At 45.4% G+C, this 21,092-nt stretch overlaps 12 non-coding genes across 12 annotated transcripts; all 12 read right to left on the bottom strand.

The window, feature by feature from the left end:
* Positions 1–1,039: 1,039 nt before the first annotated feature.
* Positions 1,040–1,112, bottom strand: trnar-acg (transfer RNA arginine (anticodon ACG)). Its single transcript has one exon. It is a non-coding gene; the product is annotated as a tRNA-Arg (tRNA).
* Positions 1,113–2,739: 1,627 nt separating this feature from the next.
* trnar-acg (transfer RNA arginine (anticodon ACG)) lies at positions 2,740–2,812 on the bottom strand. Its single transcript has one exon. It is a non-coding gene; the product is annotated as a tRNA-Arg (tRNA).
* Positions 2,813–4,442: 1,630 nt separating this feature from the next.
* trnar-acg (transfer RNA arginine (anticodon ACG)) lies at positions 4,443–4,515 on the bottom strand. Its single transcript has one exon. It is a non-coding gene; the product is annotated as a tRNA-Arg (tRNA).
* Positions 4,516–6,142: 1,627 nt separating this feature from the next.
* On the bottom strand, positions 6,143–6,215 carry trnar-acg (transfer RNA arginine (anticodon ACG)). The gene has a single exon. It is a non-coding gene; the product is annotated as a tRNA-Arg (tRNA).
* Positions 6,216–7,846: 1,631 nt separating this feature from the next.
* Positions 7,847–7,919, bottom strand: trnar-acg (transfer RNA arginine (anticodon ACG)). Its single transcript has one exon. It is a non-coding gene; the product is annotated as a tRNA-Arg (tRNA).
* A 1,629-nt stretch (positions 7,920–9,548) lies between these two features.
* On the bottom strand, positions 9,549–9,621 carry trnar-acg (transfer RNA arginine (anticodon ACG)). The gene has a single exon. It is a non-coding gene; the product is annotated as a tRNA-Arg (tRNA).
* A 1,625-nt stretch (positions 9,622–11,246) lies between these two features.
* trnar-acg (transfer RNA arginine (anticodon ACG)) lies at positions 11,247–11,319 on the bottom strand. The gene has a single exon. It is a non-coding gene; the product is annotated as a tRNA-Arg (tRNA).
* A 1,630-nt stretch (positions 11,320–12,949) lies between these two features.
* On the bottom strand, positions 12,950–13,022 carry trnar-acg (transfer RNA arginine (anticodon ACG)). Its single transcript has one exon. It is a non-coding gene; the product is annotated as a tRNA-Arg (tRNA).
* Positions 13,023–14,652: 1,630 nt separating this feature from the next.
* On the bottom strand, positions 14,653–14,725 carry trnar-acg (transfer RNA arginine (anticodon ACG)). The gene has a single exon. It is a non-coding gene; the product is annotated as a tRNA-Arg (tRNA).
* A 1,627-nt stretch (positions 14,726–16,352) lies between these two features.
* Positions 16,353–16,425, bottom strand: trnar-acg (transfer RNA arginine (anticodon ACG)). Its single transcript has one exon. It is a non-coding gene; the product is annotated as a tRNA-Arg (tRNA).
* Positions 16,426–18,054: 1,629 nt separating this feature from the next.
* trnar-acg (transfer RNA arginine (anticodon ACG)) lies at positions 18,055–18,127 on the bottom strand. Its single transcript has one exon. It is a non-coding gene; the product is annotated as a tRNA-Arg (tRNA).
* Positions 18,128–19,754: 1,627 nt separating this feature from the next.
* Positions 19,755–19,827, bottom strand: trnar-acg (transfer RNA arginine (anticodon ACG)). The gene has a single exon. It is a non-coding gene; the product is annotated as a tRNA-Arg (tRNA).
* Positions 19,828–21,092: the final 1,265 nt, after the last annotated feature.

The raw sequence follows: 21,092 nt of genomic DNA, 5'->3' as shown, positions 1-21,092 counted from the left end.
AAAGGGGGGTCAAAATCAAAAGTAACAGTCAGTATCTGGTGTGGCCACCAGCTGCATTAAGAACTGCAGTGCATCTCCTCCTCATGGACTGCACCAGATTTGCCAGTTCTTGCTGTGAGATGTTACCCCACTCTTCCACCAAGGCAACTGCAAGTTCCCGGACATTTATGGGGGGAATGGCCCTAGCCCTCACCCTCCGATCCAACAGGTCCCAGACGTGCTCAATGGGATTGAGGTGCGGGTTCTTCGCTGGCCATGGCAGAACACTGACATTCCTGTCTTGCAGGAAATCACACACAGAACGAGCAGTATGGCTGGTGGCATTGTCATGCTGGAGGGTCACGTCAGGATGAGCCTGCAGGAAGGGTACCACATGAGGGGGGAGGATGTATTCCTTGTAACACACAGCATTGAGATTGCCTGCAATGACAAGCTCAGTCTGATGATGCTGTGACACACCGTCCCAGACCAGGACGTACCCTCCACCTCCATCCCGCTCCAGAGTACAGGCCTCGGTGTAACACTCATTCCTTCGACAATAAACGTATATCCGACCATCAGCCCTGGTGAGACAAAACCGCAACTCGTCAATGAAGAGCACTTTTTGACAGTCCTGTCTGGTCCAACAAAGGTGGGTTTGTGCCCACGCAGATGAGCAGGTACCCTGGGCATCTTTCTTTTGGTGTTTTTCAGAGTCAGTAGAAAGGCCTCTTTAGTGTCCTAAGTTTTCAAAACTTCTAAATTGCCTACCATCTGTAAGCTGTTAGTGTCTTAATGATGTTCCACATATGCATGTTCATTCATTGTTTATGGATCATTGAACACGCATGGGAAACAGTGTTTAATCCCATTAAAATTAAGATCTGTGAAGTTATTTGTATTTTTAAGAATTATCTTTGAAAGACAAGGTCCTGAGAAAGGGAAGTTTTTTTTTTTGATGGGTTTATGAGGTATAAATTATTGGTGCATGTAGGCAAAGACACTCAGCACAAATTGAAAATATATCGCTCATTTCCAAATCTCACTCAGATAAAATGTAAGAGCTTGCCAGGAGTCGAACCTAGAATCTTCTGATCCGTAGTCAGACGCGTTATCCATTGCGCCACAAGCCCGATACTAAATTCACCCTAACTCTGCTCTAATTGGTCAATTCTGGATACTTGGTAGCGGACGGTAATATGATTGGTTATTATGGTTATTAGGCGCATCAGACTTGCGGACATTGAGGGGATTCGAATCATCTGGGCCAGGCGCCCGGTTAGGGTGTTTGGCACCTGGTGAAATTTGGAATCGAACTGCTTCCCGGGCGTGAGCACCGTTCAAAGCCCACGGCGAAGTCGGCTCAAAACAAAAGTGACGTAATTATGTATGTCGAGTAATGAGTAGGATTCAGTGTTTTCACCTGCAAAAAGTGATTGTTTTATTTGTTGAAAACGCATTATCGGCCTTCCCAATGAAAACGACTTTGAAAATTCGAACATATATTTCATGGAAAAGTTATGTTGAATGTTTCTGGAACACGCACTATGCTGCCTTGTTGACAACATGATCGAGCGGTGAGGGCCCTCCTCGGCCGATAAAGCGTAACAAACTTAACATTTATAAATATTTGTATGAACATACCAAGATTGAACAACTGAGACATAAACTGAGCAAGTTCCACAGACATGTGACTAACATAAATGGAATAACGTGTCCCTGAACAAAGGGGGGTCAAAATCAAAAGTAACAGTCAGTATCTGGTGTGGCCACCAGCTGCATTAAGAACTGCAGTGCATCTCCTCCTCATGGACTGCACCAGATTTGCCAGTTCTTGCTGTGAGATGTTACCCCACTCTTCCACCAAGGCAACTGCAAGTTCCCGGACATTTATGGGGGGAATGGCCCTAGCCCTCACCCTCCGATCCAACAGGTCCCAGACGTGCTCAATGGGATTGAGGTGCGGGTTCTTCGCTGGCCATGGCAGAACACTGACATTCCTGTCTTGCAGGAAATCACACACAGAACGAGCAGTATGGCTGGTGGCATTGTCATGCTGGAGGGTCACGTCAGGATGAGCCTGCAGGAAGGGTACCACATGAGGGGGGAGGATGTATTCCTTGTAACACACAGCATTGAGATTGCCTGCAATGACAAGCTCAGTCTGATGATGCTGTGACACACCGTCCCAGACCAGGACGTACCCTCCACCTCCATCCCGCTCCAGAGTACAGGCCTCGGTGTAACACTCATTCCTTCGACAATAAACGTATATCCGACCATCAGCCCTGGTGAGACAAAACCGCAACTCGTCAATGAAGAGCACTTTTTGACAGTCCTGTCTGGTCCAACAAAGGTGGGTTTGTGCCCACGCAGATGAGCAGGTACCCTGGGCATCTTTCTTTTGGTGTTTTTCAGAGTCAGTAGAAAGGCCTCTTTAGTGTCCTAAGTTTTCAAAACTTCTAAATTGCCTACCATCTGTAAGCTGTTAGTGTCTTAATGATGTTCCACATATGCATGTTCATTCATTGTTTATGGATCATTGAACACGCATGGGAAACAGTGTTTAATCCCATTAAAATTAAGATCTGTGAAGTTATTTGTATTTTTAAGAATTATCTTTGAAAGACAAGGTCCTGAGAAAGGGAAGTTTTTTTTATGGGTTTATGAGGTATAAATTATTGGTGCATGTAGGCAAAGACACTCAGCACAAATTGAAAATATATCGCTCATTTCCAAATCTCACTCAGATAAAATGCCCGAGCTTGCCAGGAGTCGAACCTAGAATCTTCTGATCCGTAGTCAGACGCGTTATCCATTGCGCCACAAGCCCGATACTAAATTCACCCTAACTCTGCTCTAATTGGTCAATTCTGGATACTTGGTAGCGGACGGTAATATGATTGGTTATTATGGTTATTAGGCGCATCAGACTTGCGGACATTGAGGGGATTCGAATCATCTGGGCCAGGCGCCCGGTTAGGGTGTTTGGCACCTGGTGAAATTTGGAATCGAACTGCTTCCCGGGCGTGAGCACCGTTCAAAGCCCACGGCGAAGTCGGCTCAAAACAAAAGTGACGTAATTATGTATGTCGAGTCATGAGTAGGATTCAGTGTTTTCACCTGCAAAAGTGATTGTTTTATTTGTTGAAAACGCATTATCGGCCTTCCCAATGAAAACGACTTTGAAAATTCGAACATATATTTCATGGAAAAGTTATGTTGAATGTTTCTGGAACACGCACTATGCTGCCTTGTTGACAACATGATCGAGCGGTGAGGGCCCTCCTCGGCCGATAAAGCGTAACAAACTTAACATTTATAAATATTTGTATGAACATACCAAGATTGAACAACTGAGACATAAACTGAGCAAGTTCCACAGACATGTGACTAACATAAATGGAATAACGTGTCCCTGAACAAAGGGGGGTCAAAATCAAAAGTAACAGTCAGTATCTGGTGTGGCCACCAGCTGCATTAAGAACTGCAGTGCATCTCCTCCTCATGGACTGCACCAGATTTGCCAGTTCTTGCTGTGAGATGTTACCCCACTCTTCCACCAAGGCAACTGCAAGTTCCCGGACATTTATGGGGGGAATGGCCCTAGCCCTCACCCTCCGATCCAACAGGTCCCAGACGTGCTCAATGGGATTGAGGTGCGGGTTCTTCGCTGGCCATGGCAGAACACTGACATTCCTGTCTTGCAGGAAATCACACACAGAACGAGCAGTATGGCTGGTGGCATTGTCATGCTGGAGGGTCACGTCAGGATGAGCCTGCAGGAAGGGTACCACATGAGGGGGGAGGATGTATTCCTTGTAACACACAGCATTGAGATTGCCTGCAATGACAAGCTCAGTCTGATGATGCTGTGACTCACCGTCCCAGACCAGGACGTACCCTCCACCTCCATCCCGCTCCAGAGTACAGGCCTCGGTGTAACACTCATTCCTTCGACAATAAACGTATATCCGACCATCAGCCCTGGTGAGACAAAACCGCAACTCGTCAATGAAGAGCACTTTTTGACAGTCCTGTCTGGTCCAACAAAGGTGGGTTTGTGCCCACGCAGATGAGCAGGTACCCTGGGCATCTTTCTTTTGGTGTTTTTCAGAGTCAGTAGAAAGGCCTCTTTAGTGTCCTAAGTTTTCAAAACTTCTAAATTGCCTACCATCTGTAAGCTGTTAGTGTCTTAATGATGTTCCACATATGCATGTTCATTCATTGTTTATGGATCATTGAACACGCATGGGAAACAGTGTTTAATCCCATTAAAATTAAGATCTGTGAAGTTATTTGTATTTTTAAGAATTATCTTTGAAAGACAAGGTCCTGAGAAAGGGAAGTTTTTTTTTTTGATGGGTTTATGAGGTATAAATTATTGGTGCATGTAGGCAAAGACACTCAGCACAAATTGAAAATATATCGCTCATTTCCAAATCTCACTCAGATAAAATGCCCGAGCTTGCCAGGAGTCGAACCTAGAATCTTCTGATCCGTAGTCAGACGCGTTATCCATTGCGCCACAAGCCCGATACTAAATTCACCCTAACTCTGCTCTAATTGGTCAATTCTGGATACTTGGTAGCGGACGGTAATATGATTGGTTATTATGGTTATTAGGCGCATCAGACTTGCGGACATTGAGGGGATTCGAATCATCTGGGCCAGGCGCCCGGTTAGGGTGTTTGGCACCTGGTGAAATTTGGAATCGAACTGCTTCCCGGGCGTGAGCACCGTTCAAAGCCCACGGCGAAGTCGGCTCAAAACAAAAGTGACGTAATTATGTATGTCGAGTAATGAGTAGGATTCAGTGTTTTCACCTGCAAAAGTGATTGTTTTATTTGTTGAAAACGCGTTATCGGCCTTCCCAATGAAAACGACTTTGAAAATTCGAACATATATTTCATGGAAAAGTTATGTTGAATGTTTCTGGAACAACTATGCTGCCTTGTTGACAACATGATCGAGCGGTGAGGGCCCTCATCGGCCGATAAAGCGTAACAAACTTAACATTTATAAATATTTGTATGAACATACCAAGATTGAACAACTGAGACATAAACTGAGCAAGTTCCACAGACATGTGACTAACATAAATGGAATAACGTGTCCCTGAACAAAGGGGGTCAAAATCAAAAGTAACAGTCAGTATCTGGTGTGGCCACCAGCTGCATTAAGAACTGCAGTGCATCTCCTCCTCATGGACTGCACCAGATTTGCCAGTTCTTGCTGTGAGATGTTACCCCACTCTTCCACCAAGGCAACTGCAAGTTCCCGGACATTTATGGGGGGGAATGGCCCTATCCCTCACCCTCCGATCCAACAGGTCCCAGACGTGCTCAATGGGATTGAGGTGCGGGTTCTTCGCTGGCCATGGCAGAACACTGACATTCCTGTCTTGCAGGAAATCACACACAGAACGAGCAGTATGGCTGGTGGCATTGTCATGCTGGAGGGTCACGTCAGGATGAGCCTGCAAGAAGGGTACCACATGAGGGGGGAGGATGTCTTCCTTGTAACACACAGCATTGAGATTGCCTGCAATGACAAGCTCAGTCTGATGATGCTGTGACTCACCGTCCCAGACCAGGACGTACCCTCCACCTCCATCCCGCTCCAGAGTACAGGCCTCGGTGTAACACTCATTCCTTCGACAATAAACGTATATCCGACCATCAGCCCTGGTGAGACAAAACCGCAACTCGTCAATGAAGAGCACTTTTTGACAGTCCTGTCTGGTCCAACAAAGGTGGGTTTGTGCCCACGCAGATGAGCAGGTACCCTGGGCATCTTTCTTTTGGTGTTTTTCAGAGTCAGTAGAAAGGCCTCTTTAGTGTCCTAAGTTTTCAAAACTTCTTAATTGCCTACCATCTGTAAGCTGTTAGTGTCTTAATGATGTTCCACATATGCATGTTCATTCATTGTTTATGGATCATTGAACACGCATGGGAAACAGTGTTTAATCCCATTAAAATTAAGATCTGTGAAGTTATTTGTATTTTTAAGAATTATCTTTGAAAGACAAGGTCCTGAGAAAGGGAAGTTTTTTTTTTTGATGGGTTTATGAGGTATAAATTATTGGTGCATGTAGGCAAAGACACTCAGCACAAATTGAAAATATATCGCTCATTTCCAAATCTCACTCAGATAAAATGCATGAGCTTGCCAGGAGTCGAACCTAGAATCTTCTGATCCGTAGTCAGACGCGTTATCCATTGCGCCACAAGCCCGATACTAAATTCACCCTAACTCTGCTCTAATTGGTCAATTCTGGATACTTGGTAGCGGACGGTAATATGATTGGTTATTATGGTTATTAGGCGCATCAGACTTGCGGACATTGAGGGGATTCGAATCATCTGGGCCAGGCGCCCGGTTAGGGTGTTTGGCACCTGGTGAAATTTGGAATCGAACTGCTTCCCGGGCGTGAGCACCGTTCAAAGCCCACGGCGAAGTCGGCTCAAAACAAAAGTGACGTAATTATGTATGTCGAGTAATGAGTAGGATTCAGTGTTTTCACCTGCAAAAAGTGATTGTTTTATTTGTTGAAAACGCGTTATCGGCCTTCCCAATGAAAACGACTTTGAAAATTCGAACATATATTTCATGGAAAAGTTATGTTGAATGTTTCTGGAACACGCACTATGCTGCCTTGTTGACAACATGATCGAGCGGTGAGGGCCCTCATCGGCCGATGAAGCGTAACAAACTTAACATTTATAAATATTTGTATGAACATACCAAGATTGAACAACTGAGACATAAACTGAGCAAGTTCCACAGACATGTGACTAACATAAATGGAATAACGTGTCCCTGAACAAAGGGGGTCAAAATCAAAAGTAACAGTCAGTATCTGGTGTGGCCACCAGCTGCATTAAGAACTGCAGTGCATCTCCTCCTCATGGACTGCACCAGATTTGCCAGTTCTTGCTGTGAGATGTTACCCCACTCTTCCACCAAGGCAACTGCAAGTTCCCGGACATTTATGGGGGGGAATGGCCCTAGCCCTCACCCTCCGATCCAACAGGTCCCAGACGTGCTCAATGGGATTGAGGTGCGGGTTCTTCGCTGGCCATGGCAGAACACTGACATTCCTGTCTTGCAGGAAATCACACACAGAACGAGCAGTATGGCTGGTGGCATTGTCATGCTGGAGGGTCACGTCAGGATGAGCCTGCAAGAAGGGTACCACATGAGGGGGGAGGATGTCTTCCTTGTAACACACAGCATTGAGATTGCCTGCAATGACAAGCTCAGTCTGATGATGCTGTGACTCACCGTCCCAGACCAGGACGTACCCTCCACCTCCATCCCGCTCCAGAGTACAGGCCTCGGTGTAACACTCATTCCTTCGACAATAAACGTATATCCGACCATCAGCCCTGGTGAGACAAAACCGCAACTCGTCAATGAAGAGCACTTTTTGACAGTCCTGTCTGGTCCAACAAAGGTGGGTTTGTGCCCACGCAGATGAGCAGGTACCCTGGGCATCTTTCTTTTGGTGTTTTTCAGAGTCAGTAGAAAGGCCTCTTTAGTGTCCTAAGTTTTCAAAACTTCTTAATTGCCTACCATCTGTAAGCTGTTAGTGTCTTAATGATGTTCCACATATGCATGTTCATTCATTGTTTATGGATCATTGAACACGCATGGGAAACAGTGTTTAATCCCATTAAAATTAAGATCTGTGAAGTTATTTGTATTTTTAAGAATTATCTTTGAAAGACAAGGTCCTGAAAAAGGGAAGTTTATTTTTTTGATGGGTTTATGAGGTATAAATTATTGGTGCATGTAGGCAAAGACACTCAGCACAAATTGAAAATATATCGCTCATTTCCAAATCTCACTCAGACAAAATGCACGAGCTTGCCAGGAGTCGAACCTAGAATCTTCTGATCCGTAGTCAGACGCGTTATCCATTGCGCCACAAGCCCGATACTAAATTCACCCTAACTCTGCTCTAATTGGTCAATTCTGGATACTTGGTAGCGGACGGTAATATGATTGGTTATTATGGTTATTAGGCGCATCAGACTTGCGGACATTGAGGGGATTCGAATCATCTGGGCCAGGCGCCCGGTTAGGGTGTTTGGCACCTGGTGAAATTTGGAATCGAACTGCTTCCCGGGCGTGAGCACCGTTCAAAGCCCACGGCGAAGTCGGCTCAAAACAAAAGTGACGTAATTATGTATGTCGAGTAATGAGTAGGATTCAGTGTTTTCACCTGCAAAAGTGATTGTTTTATTTGTTGAAAACGCGTTATCGGCCTTCCCAATGAAAACGACTTTGAAAATTCGAACATATATTTCATGGAAAAGTTATGTTGAATGTTTCTGGAACACGCACTATGCTGCCTTGTTGACAACATGATCGAGCGGTGAGGGCCCTCATCGGCCGATAAAGCGTAACAAACTTAACATTTATAAATATTTGTATGAACATACCAAGATTGAACAACTGAGACATAAACTGAGCAAGTTCCACAGACATGTGACTAACATAAATGGAATAACGTGTCCCTGAACAAAGGGGGGTCAAAATCAAAAGTAACAGTCAGTATCTGGTGTGGCCACCAGCTGCATTAAGAACTGCAGTGCATCTCCTCCTCATGGACTGCACCAGATTTGCCAGTTCTTGCTGTGAGATGTTACCCCACTCTTCCACCAAGGCAACTGCAAGTTCCCGGACATTTATGGGGGGAATGGCCCTAGCCCTCACCCTCCGATCCAACAGGTCCCAGACGTGCTCAATGGGATTGAGGTGCGGGTTCTTCGCTGGCCATGGCAGAACACTGACATTCCTGTCTTGCAGGAAATCACACACAGAACGAGCAGTATGGCTGGTGGCATTGTCATGCTGGAGGGTCACGTCAGGATGAGCCTGCAAGAAGGGTACCACATGAGGGGGTAGGATGTCTTCCTTGTAACACACAGCATTGAGATTGCCTGCAATGACAAGCTCAGTCTGATGATGCTGTGACTCACCGTCCCAGACCAGGACGTACCCTCCACCTCCATCCCGCTCCAGAGTACAGGCCTCGGTGTAACACTCATTCCTTCGACAATAAACGTATATCCGACCATCAGCCCTGGTGAGACAAAACCGCAACTCGTCAATGAAGAGCACTTTTTGACAGTCCTGTCTGGTCCAACAAAGGTGGGTTTGTGCCCACGCAGATGAGCAGGTACCCTGGGCATCTTTCTTTTGGTGTTTTTCAGAGTCAGTAGAAAGGCCTCTTTAGTGTCCTAAGTTTTCAAAACTTCTTAATTGCCTACCATCTGTAAGCTGTTAGTGTCTTAATGATGTTCCACATATGCATGTTCATTCATTGTTTATGGATCATTGAACACGCATGGGAAACAGTGTTTAATCCCATTAAAATTAAGATCTGTGAAGTTATTTGTATTTTTAAGAATTATCTTTGAAAGACAAGGTCCTGAAAAAGGGAAGTTTTTTTTTTGATGGGTTTATGAGGTATAAATTATTGGTGCATGTAGGCAAAGACACTCAGCACAAATTGAAAATATATCGCTCATTTCCAAATCTCACTCAGACAAAACGCACGAGCTTGCCAGGAGTCGAACCTAGAATCTTCTGATCCGTAGTCAGACGCGTTATCCATTGCGCCACAAGCCCGATACTAAATTCACCTAACTCTGCTCTAATTGGTCAATTCTGGATACTTGGTAGCGGACGGTAATATGATTGGTTATTATGGTTATTAGGCGCATCAGACTTGCGGACATTGAGGGATTCGAATCATCTGGGCCAGGCGCCCGGTTAGGGTGTTTGGCACCTGGTGAAATTTGGAATCGAACTGCTTCCCGGGCGTGAGCACCGTTCAAAGCCCACGGCGAAGTCGGCTCAAAACAAAAGTGACGTAATTATGTATGTCGAGTAATGAGTAGGATTCAGTGTTTTCACCTGCAAAAGTGATTGTTTTATTTGTTGAAAACGCGTTATCGGCCTTCCCAATGAAAACGACTTTGAAAATTCGAACATATATTTCATGGAAAAGTTATGTTGAATGTTTCTGGAACACGCACTATGCTGCCTTGTTGACAACATGATCGAGCGGTGAGGGCCCTCATCGGCCGATAAAGCGTAACAAACTTAACATTTATAAATATTTGTATGAACATACCAAGATTGAACAACTGAGACATAAACTGAGCAAGTTCCACAGACATGTGACTAACATAAATGGAATAACGTGTCCCTGAACAAAGGGGGTCAAAATCAAAAGTAACAGTCAGTATCTGGTGTGGCCACCAGCTGCATTAAGAACTGCAGTGCATCTCCTCCTCATGGACTGCACCAGATTTGCCAGTTCTTGCTGTGAGATGTTACCCCACTCTTCCACCAAGGCAACTGCAAGTTCCCGGACATTTATGGGGGGAATGGCCCTAGCCCTCACCCTCCGATCCAACAGGTCCCAGACGTGCTCAATGGGATTGAGGTGCGGGTTCTTCGCTGGCCATGGCAGAACACTGACATTCCTGTCTTGCAGGAAATCACACACAGAACGAGCAGTATGGCTGGTGGCATTGTCATGCTGGAGGGTCACGTCAGGATGAGCCTGCAGGAAGGGTACCACATGAGGGGGAGGATGTCTTCCTTGTAACACACAGCATTGAGATTGCCTGCAATGACAAGCTCAGTCTGATGATGCTGTGACTCACCGTCCCAGACCAGGACGTACCCTCCACCTCCATCCCGCTCCAGAGTACAGGCCTCGGTGTAACACTCATTCCTTCGACAATAAACGTATATCCGACCATCAGCCCTGGTGAGACAAAACCGCAACTCGTCAATGAAGAGCACTTTTTGACAGTCCTGTCTGGTCCAACAAAGGTGGGTTTGTGCCCACGCAGATGAGCAGGTACCCTGGGCATCTTTCTTTTGGTGTTTTTCAGAGTCAGTAGAAAGGCCTCTTTAGTGTCCTAAGTTTTCAAAACTTCTTAATTGCCTACCATCTGTAAGCTGTTAGTGTCTTAATGATGTTCCACATATGCATGTTCATTCATTGTTTATGGATCATTGAACACGCATGGGAAACAGTGTTTAATCCCATTAAAATTAAGATCTGTGAAGTTATTTGTATTTTTAAGAATTATCTTTGAAAGACAAGGTCCTGAGAAAGGGAAGTTTTTTTTTTGATGGGTTTATGAGGTATAAATTATTGGTGCATGTAGGCAAAGACACTCAGCACAAATTGAAAATATATCGCTCATTTCCAAATCTCACTCAGACAAAACGCACGAGCTTGCCAGGAGTCGAACCTAGAATCTTCTGATCCGTAGTCAGACGCGTTATCCATTGCGCCACAAGCCCGATACTAAATTCACCCTAACTCTGCTCTAATTGGTCAATTCTGGATACTTGGTAGCGGACGGTAATATGATTGGTTATTATGGTTATTAGGCGCATCAGACTTGCGGACATTGAGGGGATTCGAATCATCTGGGCCAGGCGCCCGGTTAGGGTGTTTGGCACCTGGTGAAATTTGGAATCGAACTGCTTCCCGGGCGTGAGCACCGTTCAAAGCCCACGGCGAAGTCGGCTCAAAACAAAAGTGACGTAATTATGTATGTCGAGTAATGAGTAGGATTCAGTGTTTTCACCTGCAAAAGTGATTGTTTTATTTGTTGAAAACGCGTTATCGGCCTTCCCAATGAAAACGACTTTGAAAATTCGAACATATATTTCATGGAAAAGTTATGTTGAATGTTTCTGGAACACGCACTATGCTGCCTTGTTGACAACATGATCGAGCGGTGAGGGCCCTCATCGGCCGATGAAGCGTAACAAACTTAACATTTATAAATATTTGTATGAACATACCAAGATTGAACAACTGAGACATAAACTGAGCAAGTTCCACAGACATGTGACTAACATAAATGGAATAACGTGTCCCTGAACAAAGGGAGGTCAAAATCAAAAGTAACAGTCAGTATCTGGTGTGGCCACCAGCTGCATTAAGAACTGCAGTGCATCTCCTCCTCATGGACTGCACCAGATTTGCCAGTTCTTGCTGTGAGATGTTACCCCACTCTTCCACCAAGGCAACTGCAAGTTCCCGGACATTTATGGGGGGGAATGGCCCTATCCCTCACCCTCCGATCCAACAGGTCCCAGACGTGCTCAATGGGATTGAGGTGCGGGTTCTTCGCTGGCCATGGCAGAACACTGACATTCCTGTCTTGCAGGAAATCACACACAGAACGAGCAGTATGGCTGGTGGCATTGTCATGCTGGAGGGTCACGTCAGGATGAGCCTGCAGGAAGGGTACCACATGAGGGGGTAGGATGTCTTCCTTGTAACACACAGCATTGAGATTGCCTGCAATGACAAGCTCAGTCTGATGATGCTGTGACTCACCGTCCCAGACCAGGACGTACCCTCCACCTCCATCCCGCTCCAGAGTACAGGCCTCGGTGTAACACTCATTCCTTCGACAATAAACGTATATCCGACCATCAGCCCTGGTGAGACAAAACCGCAACTCGTCAATGAAGAGCACTTTTGACAGTCCTGTCTGGTCCAACAAAGGTGGGTTTGTGCCCACGCAGATGAGCAGGTACCCTGGGCATCTTTCTTTTGGTGTTTTTCAGAGTCAGTAGAAAGGCCTCTTTAGTGTCCTAAGTTTTCAAAACTTCTTAATTGCCTACCATCTGTAAGCTGTTAGTGTCTTAATGATGTTCCACATATGCATGTTCATTCATTGTTTATGGATCATTGAACACGCATGGGAAACAGTGTTTAATCCCATTAAAATTAAGATCTGTGAAGTTATTTGTATTTTTAAGAATTATCTTTGAAAGACAAGGTCCTGAAAAAGGGAAGTTTATTTTTTTGATGGGTTTATGAGGTATAAATTATTGGTGCATGTAGGCAAAGACACTCAGCACAAATTGAAAATATATCGCTCATTTCCAAATCTCACTCAGACAAAACGCACGAGCTTGCCAGGAGTCGAACCTAGAATCTTCTGATCCGTAGTCAGACGCGTTATCCATTGCGCCACAAGCCCGATACTAAATTCACCCTAACTCTGCTCTAATTGGTCAATTCTGGATACTTGGTAGCGGACGGTAATATGATTGGTTATTATGGTTATTAGGCGCATCAGACTTGCGGACATTGAGGGGATTCGAATCATCTGGGCCAGGCGCCCGGTTAGGGTGTTTGGCACCTGGTGAAATTTGGAATCGAACTGCTTCCCGGGCGTGAGCACCGTTCAAAGCCCACGGCGAAGTCGGCTCAAAACAAAAGTGACGTAATTATGTATGTCGAGTAATGAGTAGGATTCAGTGTTTTCACCTGCAAAAGTGATTGTTTTATTTGTTGAAAACGCGTTATCGGCCTTCCCAATGAAAACGACTTTGAAAATTCGAACATATATTTCATGGAAAAGTTATGTTGAATGTTTCTGGAACACGCACTATGCTGCCTTGTTGACAACATGATCGAGCGGTGAGGGCCCTCATCGGCCGATGAAGCGTAACAAACTTAACATTTATAAATATTTGTATGAACATACCAAGATTGAACAACTGAGACATAAACTGAGCAAGTTCCACAGACATGTGACTAACATAAATGGAATAACGTGTCCCTGAACAAAGGGAGGTCAAAATCAAAAGTAACAGTCAGTATCTGGTGTGGCCACCAGCTGCATTAAGAACTGCAGTGCATCTCCTCCTCATGGACTGCACCAGATTTGCCAGTTCTTGCTGTGAGATGTTACCCCACTCTTCCACCAAGGCAACTGCAAGTTCCCGGACATTTATGGGGGGAATGGCCCTAGCCCTCACCCTCCGATCCAACAGGTCCCAGACGTGCTCAATGGGATTGAGGTGCGGGTTCTTCGCTGGCCATGGCAGAACACTGACATTCCTGTCTTGCAGGAAATCACACACAGAACGAGCAGTATGGCTGGTGGCATTGTCATGCTGGAGGGTCACGTCAGGATGAGCCTGCAGGAAGGGTACCACATGAGGGGGTAGGATGTCTTCCTTGTAACACACAGCATTGAGATTGCCTGCAATGACAAGCTCAGTCTGATGATGCTGTGACTCACCGTCCCAGACCAGGACGTACCCTCCACCTCCATCCCGCTCCAGAGTACAGGCCTCGGTGTAACACTCATTCCTTCGACAATAAACGTATATCCGACCATCAGCCCTGGTGAGACAAAACCGCAACTCGTCAATGAAGAGCACTTTTTGACAGTCCTGTCTGGTCCAACAAAGGTGGGTTTGTGCCCACGCAGATGAGCAGGTACCCTGGGCATCTTTCTTTTGGTGTTTTTCAGAGTCAGTAGAAAGGCCTCTTTAGTGTCCTAAGTTTTCAAAACTTCTTAATTGCCTACCATCTGTAAGCTGTTAGTGTCTTAATGATGTTCCACATATGCATGTTCATTCATTGTTTATGGATCATTGAACACGCATGGGAAACAGTGTTTAATCCCATTAAAATTAAGATCTGTGAAGTTATTTGTATTTTTAAGAATTATCTTTGAAAGACAAGGTCCTGAAAAAGGGAAGTTTATTTTTTTGATGGGTTTATGAGGTATAAATTATTGGTGCATGTAGGCAAAGACACTCAGCACAAATTGAAAATATATCGCTCATTTCCAAATCTCACTCAGACAAAACGCACGAGCTTGCCAGGAGTCGAACCTAGAATCTTCTGATCCGTAGTCAGACGCGTTATCCATTGCGCCACAAGCCCGATACTAAATTCACCCTAACTCTGCTCTAATTGGTCAATTCTGGATACTTGGTAGCGGACGGTAATATGATTGGTTATTATGGTTATTAGGCGCATCAGACTTGCGGACATTGAGGGGATTCGAATCATCTGGGCCAGGCGCCCGGTTAGGGTGTTTGGCACCTGGTGAAATTTGGAATCGAACTGCTTCCCGGGCGTGAGCACCGTTCAAAGCCCACGGCGAAGTCGGCTCAAAACAAAAGTGACGTAATTATGTATGTCGAGTAATGAGTAGGATTCAGTGTTTTCACCTGCAAAAGTGATTGTTTTATTTGTTGAAAACGCGTTATCGGCCTTCCCAATGAAAACGACTTTGAAAATTCGAACATATATTTCATGGAAAAGTTATGTTGAATGTTTCTGGAACACGCACTATGCTGCCTTGTTGACAACATGATCGAGCGGTGAGGGCCCTCATCGGCCGATGAAGCGTAACAAACTTAACATTTATAAATATTTGTATGAACATACCAAGATTGAACAACTGAGACATAAACTGAGCAAGTTCCACAGACATGTGACTAACATAAATGGAATAACGTGTCCCTGAACAAAGGGGGTCAAAATCAAAAGTAACAGTCAGTATCTGGTGTGGCCACCAGCTGCATTAAGAACTGCAGTGCATCTCCTCCTCATGGACTGCACCAGATTTGCCAGTTCTTGCTGTGAGATGTTACCCCACTCTTCCACCAAGGCAACTGCAAGTTCCCGGACATTTATGGGGGGAATGGCCCTAGCCCTCACCCTCCGATCCAACAGGTCCCAGACGTGCTCAATGGGATTGAGGTGCGGGTTCTTCGCTGGCCATGGCAGAACACTGACATTCCTGTCTTGCAGGAAATCACACACAGAACGAGCAGTATGGCTGGTGGCATTGTCATGCTGGAGGGTCACGTCAGGATGAGCCTGCAGGAAGGGTACCACATGAGGGGGTAGGATGTCTTCCTTGTAACACACAGCATTGAGATTGCCTGCAATGACAAGCTCAGTCTGATGATGCTGTGACTCACCGTCCCAGACCAGGACGTACCCTCCACCTCCATCCCGCTCCAGAGTACAGGCCTCGGTGTAACACTCATTCCTTCGACAATAAACGTATATCCGACCATCAGCCCTGGTGAGACAAAACCGCAACTCGTCAATGAAGAGCACTTTTTGACAGTCCTGTCTGGTCCAACAAAGGTGGGTTTGTGCCCACGCAGATGAGCAGGTACCCTGGGCATCTTTCTTTTGGTGTTTTTCAGAGTCAGTAGAAAGGCCTCTTTAGTGTCCTAAGTTTTCAAAACTTCTTAATTGCCTACCATCTGTAAGCTGTTAGTGTCTTAATGATGTTCCACATATGCATGTTCATTCATTGTTTATGGATCATTGAACACGCATGGGAAACAGTGTTTAATCCCATTAAAATTAAGATCTGTGAAGTTATTTGTATTTTTAAGAATTATCTTTGAAAGACAAGGTCCTGAAAAAGGGAAGTTTTTTTTTGATGGGTTTATGAGGTATAAATTATTGGTGCATGTAGGCAAAGACACTCAGCACAAATTGAAAATATATCGCTCATTTCCAAATCTCACTCAGACAAAACGCACGAGCTTGCCAGGAGTCGAACCTAGAATCTTCTGATCCGTAGTCAGACGCGTTATCCATTGCGCCACAAGCCCGATACTAAATTCACCCTAACTCTGCTCTAATTGGTCAATTCTGGATACTTGGTAGCGGACGGTAATATGATTGGTTATTATGGTTATTAGGCGCATCAGACTTGCGGACATTGAGGGGATTCGAATCATCTGGGCCAGGCGCCCGGTTAGGGTGTTTGGCACCTGGTGAAATTTGGAATCGAACTGCTTCCCGGGCGTGAGCACCGTTCAAAGCCCACGGCGAAGTCGGCTCAAAACAAAAGTGACGTAATTATGTATGTCGAGTAATGAGTAGGATTCAGTGTTTTCACCTGCAAAAGTGATTGTTTTATTTGTTGAAAACGCGTTATCGGCCTTCCCAATGAAAACGACTTTGAAAATTCGAACATATATTTCATGGAAAAGTTATGTTGAATGTTTCTGGAACACGCACTATGCTGCCTTGTTGACAACATGATCGAGCGGTGAGGGCCCTCATCGGCCGATGAAGCGTAACAAACTTAACATTTATAAATATTTGTATGAACATACCAAGATTGAACAACTGAGACATAAACTGAGCAAGTTCCACAGACATGTGACTAACATAAATGGAATAACGTGTCCCTGAACAAAGGGGGTCAAAATCAAAAGTAACAGTCAGTATCTGGTGTGGCCACCAGCTGCATTAAGAACTGCAGTGCATCTCCTCCTCATGGACTGCACCAGATTTGCCAGTTCTTGCTGTGAGATGTTACCCCACTCTTCCACCAAGGCAACTGCAAGTTCCCGGACATTTATGGGGGGAATGGCCCTAGCCCTCACCCTCCGATCCAACAGGTCCCAGACGTGCTCAATGGGATTGAGGTGCGGGTTCTTCGCTGGCCATGGCAGAACACTGACATTCCTGTCTTGCAGGAAATCACACACAGAACGAGCAGTATGGCTGGTGGCATTGTCATGCTGGAGGGTCACGTCAGGATGAGCCTGCAGGAAGGGTACCACATGAGGGGGTAGGATGTCTTCCTTGTAACACACAGCATTGAGATTGCCTGCAATGACAAGCTCAGTCTGATGATGCTGTGACTCACCGTCCCAGACCAGGACGTACCCTCCACCTCCATCCCGCTCCAGAGTACAGGCCTCGGTGTAACACTCATTCCTTCGACAATAAACGTATATCCGACCATCAGCCCTGGTGAGACAAAACCGCAACTCGTCAATGAAGAGCACTTTTTGACAGTCCTGTCTGGTCCAACAAAGGTGGGTTTGTGCCCACGCAGATGAGCAGGTACCCTGGGCATCTTTCTTTTGGTGTTTTTCAGAGTCAGTAGAAAGGCCTCTTTAGTGTCCTAAGTTTTCAAAACTTCTTAATTGCCTACCATCTGTAAGCTGTTAGTGTCTTAATGATGTTCCACATATGCATGTTCATTCATTGTTTATGGATCATTGAACACGCATGGGAAACAGTGTTTAATCCCATTAAAATTAAGATCTGTGAAGTTATTTGTATTTTTAAGAATTATCTTTGAAAGACAAGGTCCTGAAAAAGGGAAGTTTATTTTTTTGATGGGTTTATGAGGTATAAATTATTGGTGCATGTAGGCAAAGACACTCAGCACAAATTGAAAATATATCGCTCATTTCCAAATCTCACTCAGACAAAACGCACGAGCTTGCCAGGAGTCGAACCTAGAATCTTCTGATCCGTAGTCAGACGCGTTATCCATTGCGCCACAAGCCCGATACTAAATTCACCCTAACTCTGCTCTAATTGGTCAATTCTGGATACTTGGTAGCGGACGGTAATATGATTGGTTATTATGGTTATTAGGCGCATCAGACTTGCGGACATTGAGGGGATTCGAATCATCTGGGCCAGGCGCCCGGTTAGGGTGTTTGGCACCTGGTGAAATTTGGAATCGAACTGCTTCCCGGGCGTGAGCACCGTTCAAAGCCCACGGCGAAGTCGGCTCAAAACAAAAGTGACGTAATTATGTATGTCGAGTAATGAGTAGGATTCAGTGTTTTCACCTGCAAAAGTGATTGTTTTATTTGTTGAAAACGCGTTATCGGCCTTCCCAATGAAAACGACTTTGAAAATTCGAACATATATTTCATGGAAAAGTTATGTTGAATGTTTCTGGAACACGCACTATGCTGCCTTGTTGACAACATGATCGAGCGGTGAGGGCCCTCATCGGCCGATGAAGCGTAACAAACTTAACATTTATAAATATTTGTATGAACATACCAAGATTGAACAACTGAGACATAAACTGAGCAAGTTCCACAGACATGTGACTAACATAAATGGAATAACGTGTCCCTGAACAAAGGGGGTCAAAATCAAAAGTAACAGTCAGTATCTGGTGTGGCCACCAGCTGCATTAAGAACTGCAGTGCATCTCCTCCTCATGGACTGCACCAGATTTGCCAGTTCTTGCTGTGAGATGTTACCCCACTCTTCCACCAAGGCAACTGCAAGTTCCCGGACATTTATGGGGGGAATGGCCCTAGCCCTCACCCTCCGATCCAACAGGTCCCAGACGTGCTCAATGGGATTGAGGTGCGGGTTCTTCGCTGGCCATGGCAGAACACTGACATTCCTGTCTTGCAGGAAATCACACACAGAACGAGCAGTATGGCTGGTGGCATTGTCATGCTGGAGGGTCACGTCAGGATGAGCCTGCAGGAAGGGTACCACATGAGGGGGTAGGATGTCTTCCTTGTAACACACAGCATTGAGATTGCCTGCAATGACAAGCTCAGTCTGATGATGCTGTGACTCACCGTCCCAGACCAGGACGTACCCTCCACCTCCATCCCGCTCCAGAGTACAGGCCTCGGTGTAACACTCATTCCTTCGACAATAAACGTATATCCGACCATCAGCCCTGGTGAGACAAAACCGCAACTCGTCAATGAAGAGCACTTTTTGACAGTCCTGTCTGGTCCAACAAAGGTGGGTTTGTGCCCACGCAGATGAGCAGGTACCCTGGGCATCTTTCTTTTGGTGTTTTTCAGAGTCAGTAGAAAGGCCTCTTTAGTGTCCTAAGTTTTCAAAACTTCTTAATTGCCTACCATCTGTAAGCTGTTAGTGTCTTAATGATGTTCCACATATGCATGTTCATTCATTGTTTATGGATCATTGAACACGCATGGGAAACAGTGTTTAATCCCATTAAAATTAAGATCTGTGAAGTTATTTGTATTTTTAAGAATTATCTTTGAAAGACAAGGTCCTGAAAAAGGGAAGTTTTTTTTTGATGGGTTTATGAGGTATAAATTATTGGTGCATGTAGGCAAAGACACTCAGCACAAATTGAAAATATATCGCTCATTTCCAAATCTCACTCAGACAAAACGCACGAGCTTGCCAGGAGTCGAACCTAGAATCTTCTGATCCGTAGTCAGACGCGTTATCCATTGCGCCACAAGCCCGATACTAAATTCACCCTAACTCTGCTCTAATTGGTCAATTCTGGATACTTGGTAGCGGACGGTAATATGATTGGTTATTATGGTTATTAGGCGCATCAGACTTGCGGACATTGAGGGGATTCGAATCATCTGGGCCAGGCGCCCGGTTAGGGTGTTTGGCACCTGGTGAAATTTGGAATCGAACTGCTTCCCGGGCGTGAGCACCGTTCAAAGCCCACGGCGAAGTCGGCTCAAAACAAAAGTGACGTAATTATGTATGTCGAGTAATGAGTAGGATTCAGTGTTTTCACCTGCAAAAGTGATTGTTTTATTTGTTGAAAACGCGTTATCGGCCTTCCCAATGAAAACGACTTTGAAAATTCGAACATATATTTCATGGAAAAGTTATGTTGAATGTTTCTGGAACACGCACTATGCTGCCTTGTTGACAACATGATCGAGCGGTGAGGGCCCTCATCGGCCGATGAAGCGTAACAAACTTAACATTTATAAATATTTGTATGAACATACCAAGATTGAACAACTGAGACATAAACTGAGCAAGTTCCACAGACATGTGACTAACATAAATGGAATAACGTGTCCCTGAACAAAGGGGGTCAAAATCAAAAGTAACAGTCAGTATCTGGTGTGGCCACCAGCTGCATTAAGAACTGCAGTGCATCTCCTCCTCATGGACTGCACCAGATTTGCCAGTTCTTGCTGTGAGATGTTACCCCACTCTTCCACCAAGGCAACTGCAAGTTCCCGGACATTTATGGGGGGAATGGCCCTAGCCCTCACCCTCCGATCCAACAGGTCCCAGACGTGCTCAATGGGATTGAGGTGCGGGTTCTTCGCTGGCCATGGCAGAACACTGACATTCCTGTCTTGCAGGAAATCACACACAGAACGAGCAGTATGGCTGGTGGCATTGTCATGCTGGAGGGTCACGTCAGGATGAGCCTGCAGGAAGGGTACCACATGAGGGGGTAGGATGTCTTCCTTGTAACACACAGCATTGAGATTGCCTGCAATGACAAGCTCAGTCTGATGATGCTGTGACTCACCGTCCCAGACCAGGACGTACCCTCCACCTCCATCCCGCTCCAGAGTACAGGCCTCGGTGTAACACTCATTCCTTCGACAATAAACGTATATCCGACCATCAGCCCTGGTGAGACAAAACCGCAACTGGTCAATGAAGAGCACTTTTTGACAGTCCTGTCTGGTCCAACAAAGGTGGGTTTGTGCCCACGCAGATGAGCAGGTACCCTGGGCATCTT

This window comes from Oncorhynchus nerka, linkage group LG28, assembly GCF_034236695.1.
Source record: "Oncorhynchus nerka isolate Pitt River linkage group LG28, Oner_Uvic_2.0, whole genome shotgun sequence".
In the NCBI taxonomy this organism is placed as follows: Eukaryota; Metazoa; Chordata; class Actinopteri; order Salmoniformes; family Salmonidae; genus Oncorhynchus; species Oncorhynchus nerka.
Note: the sequence above shows the minus strand (reverse complement) of the source record. Positions and strands in the feature narration are given on the sequence as shown.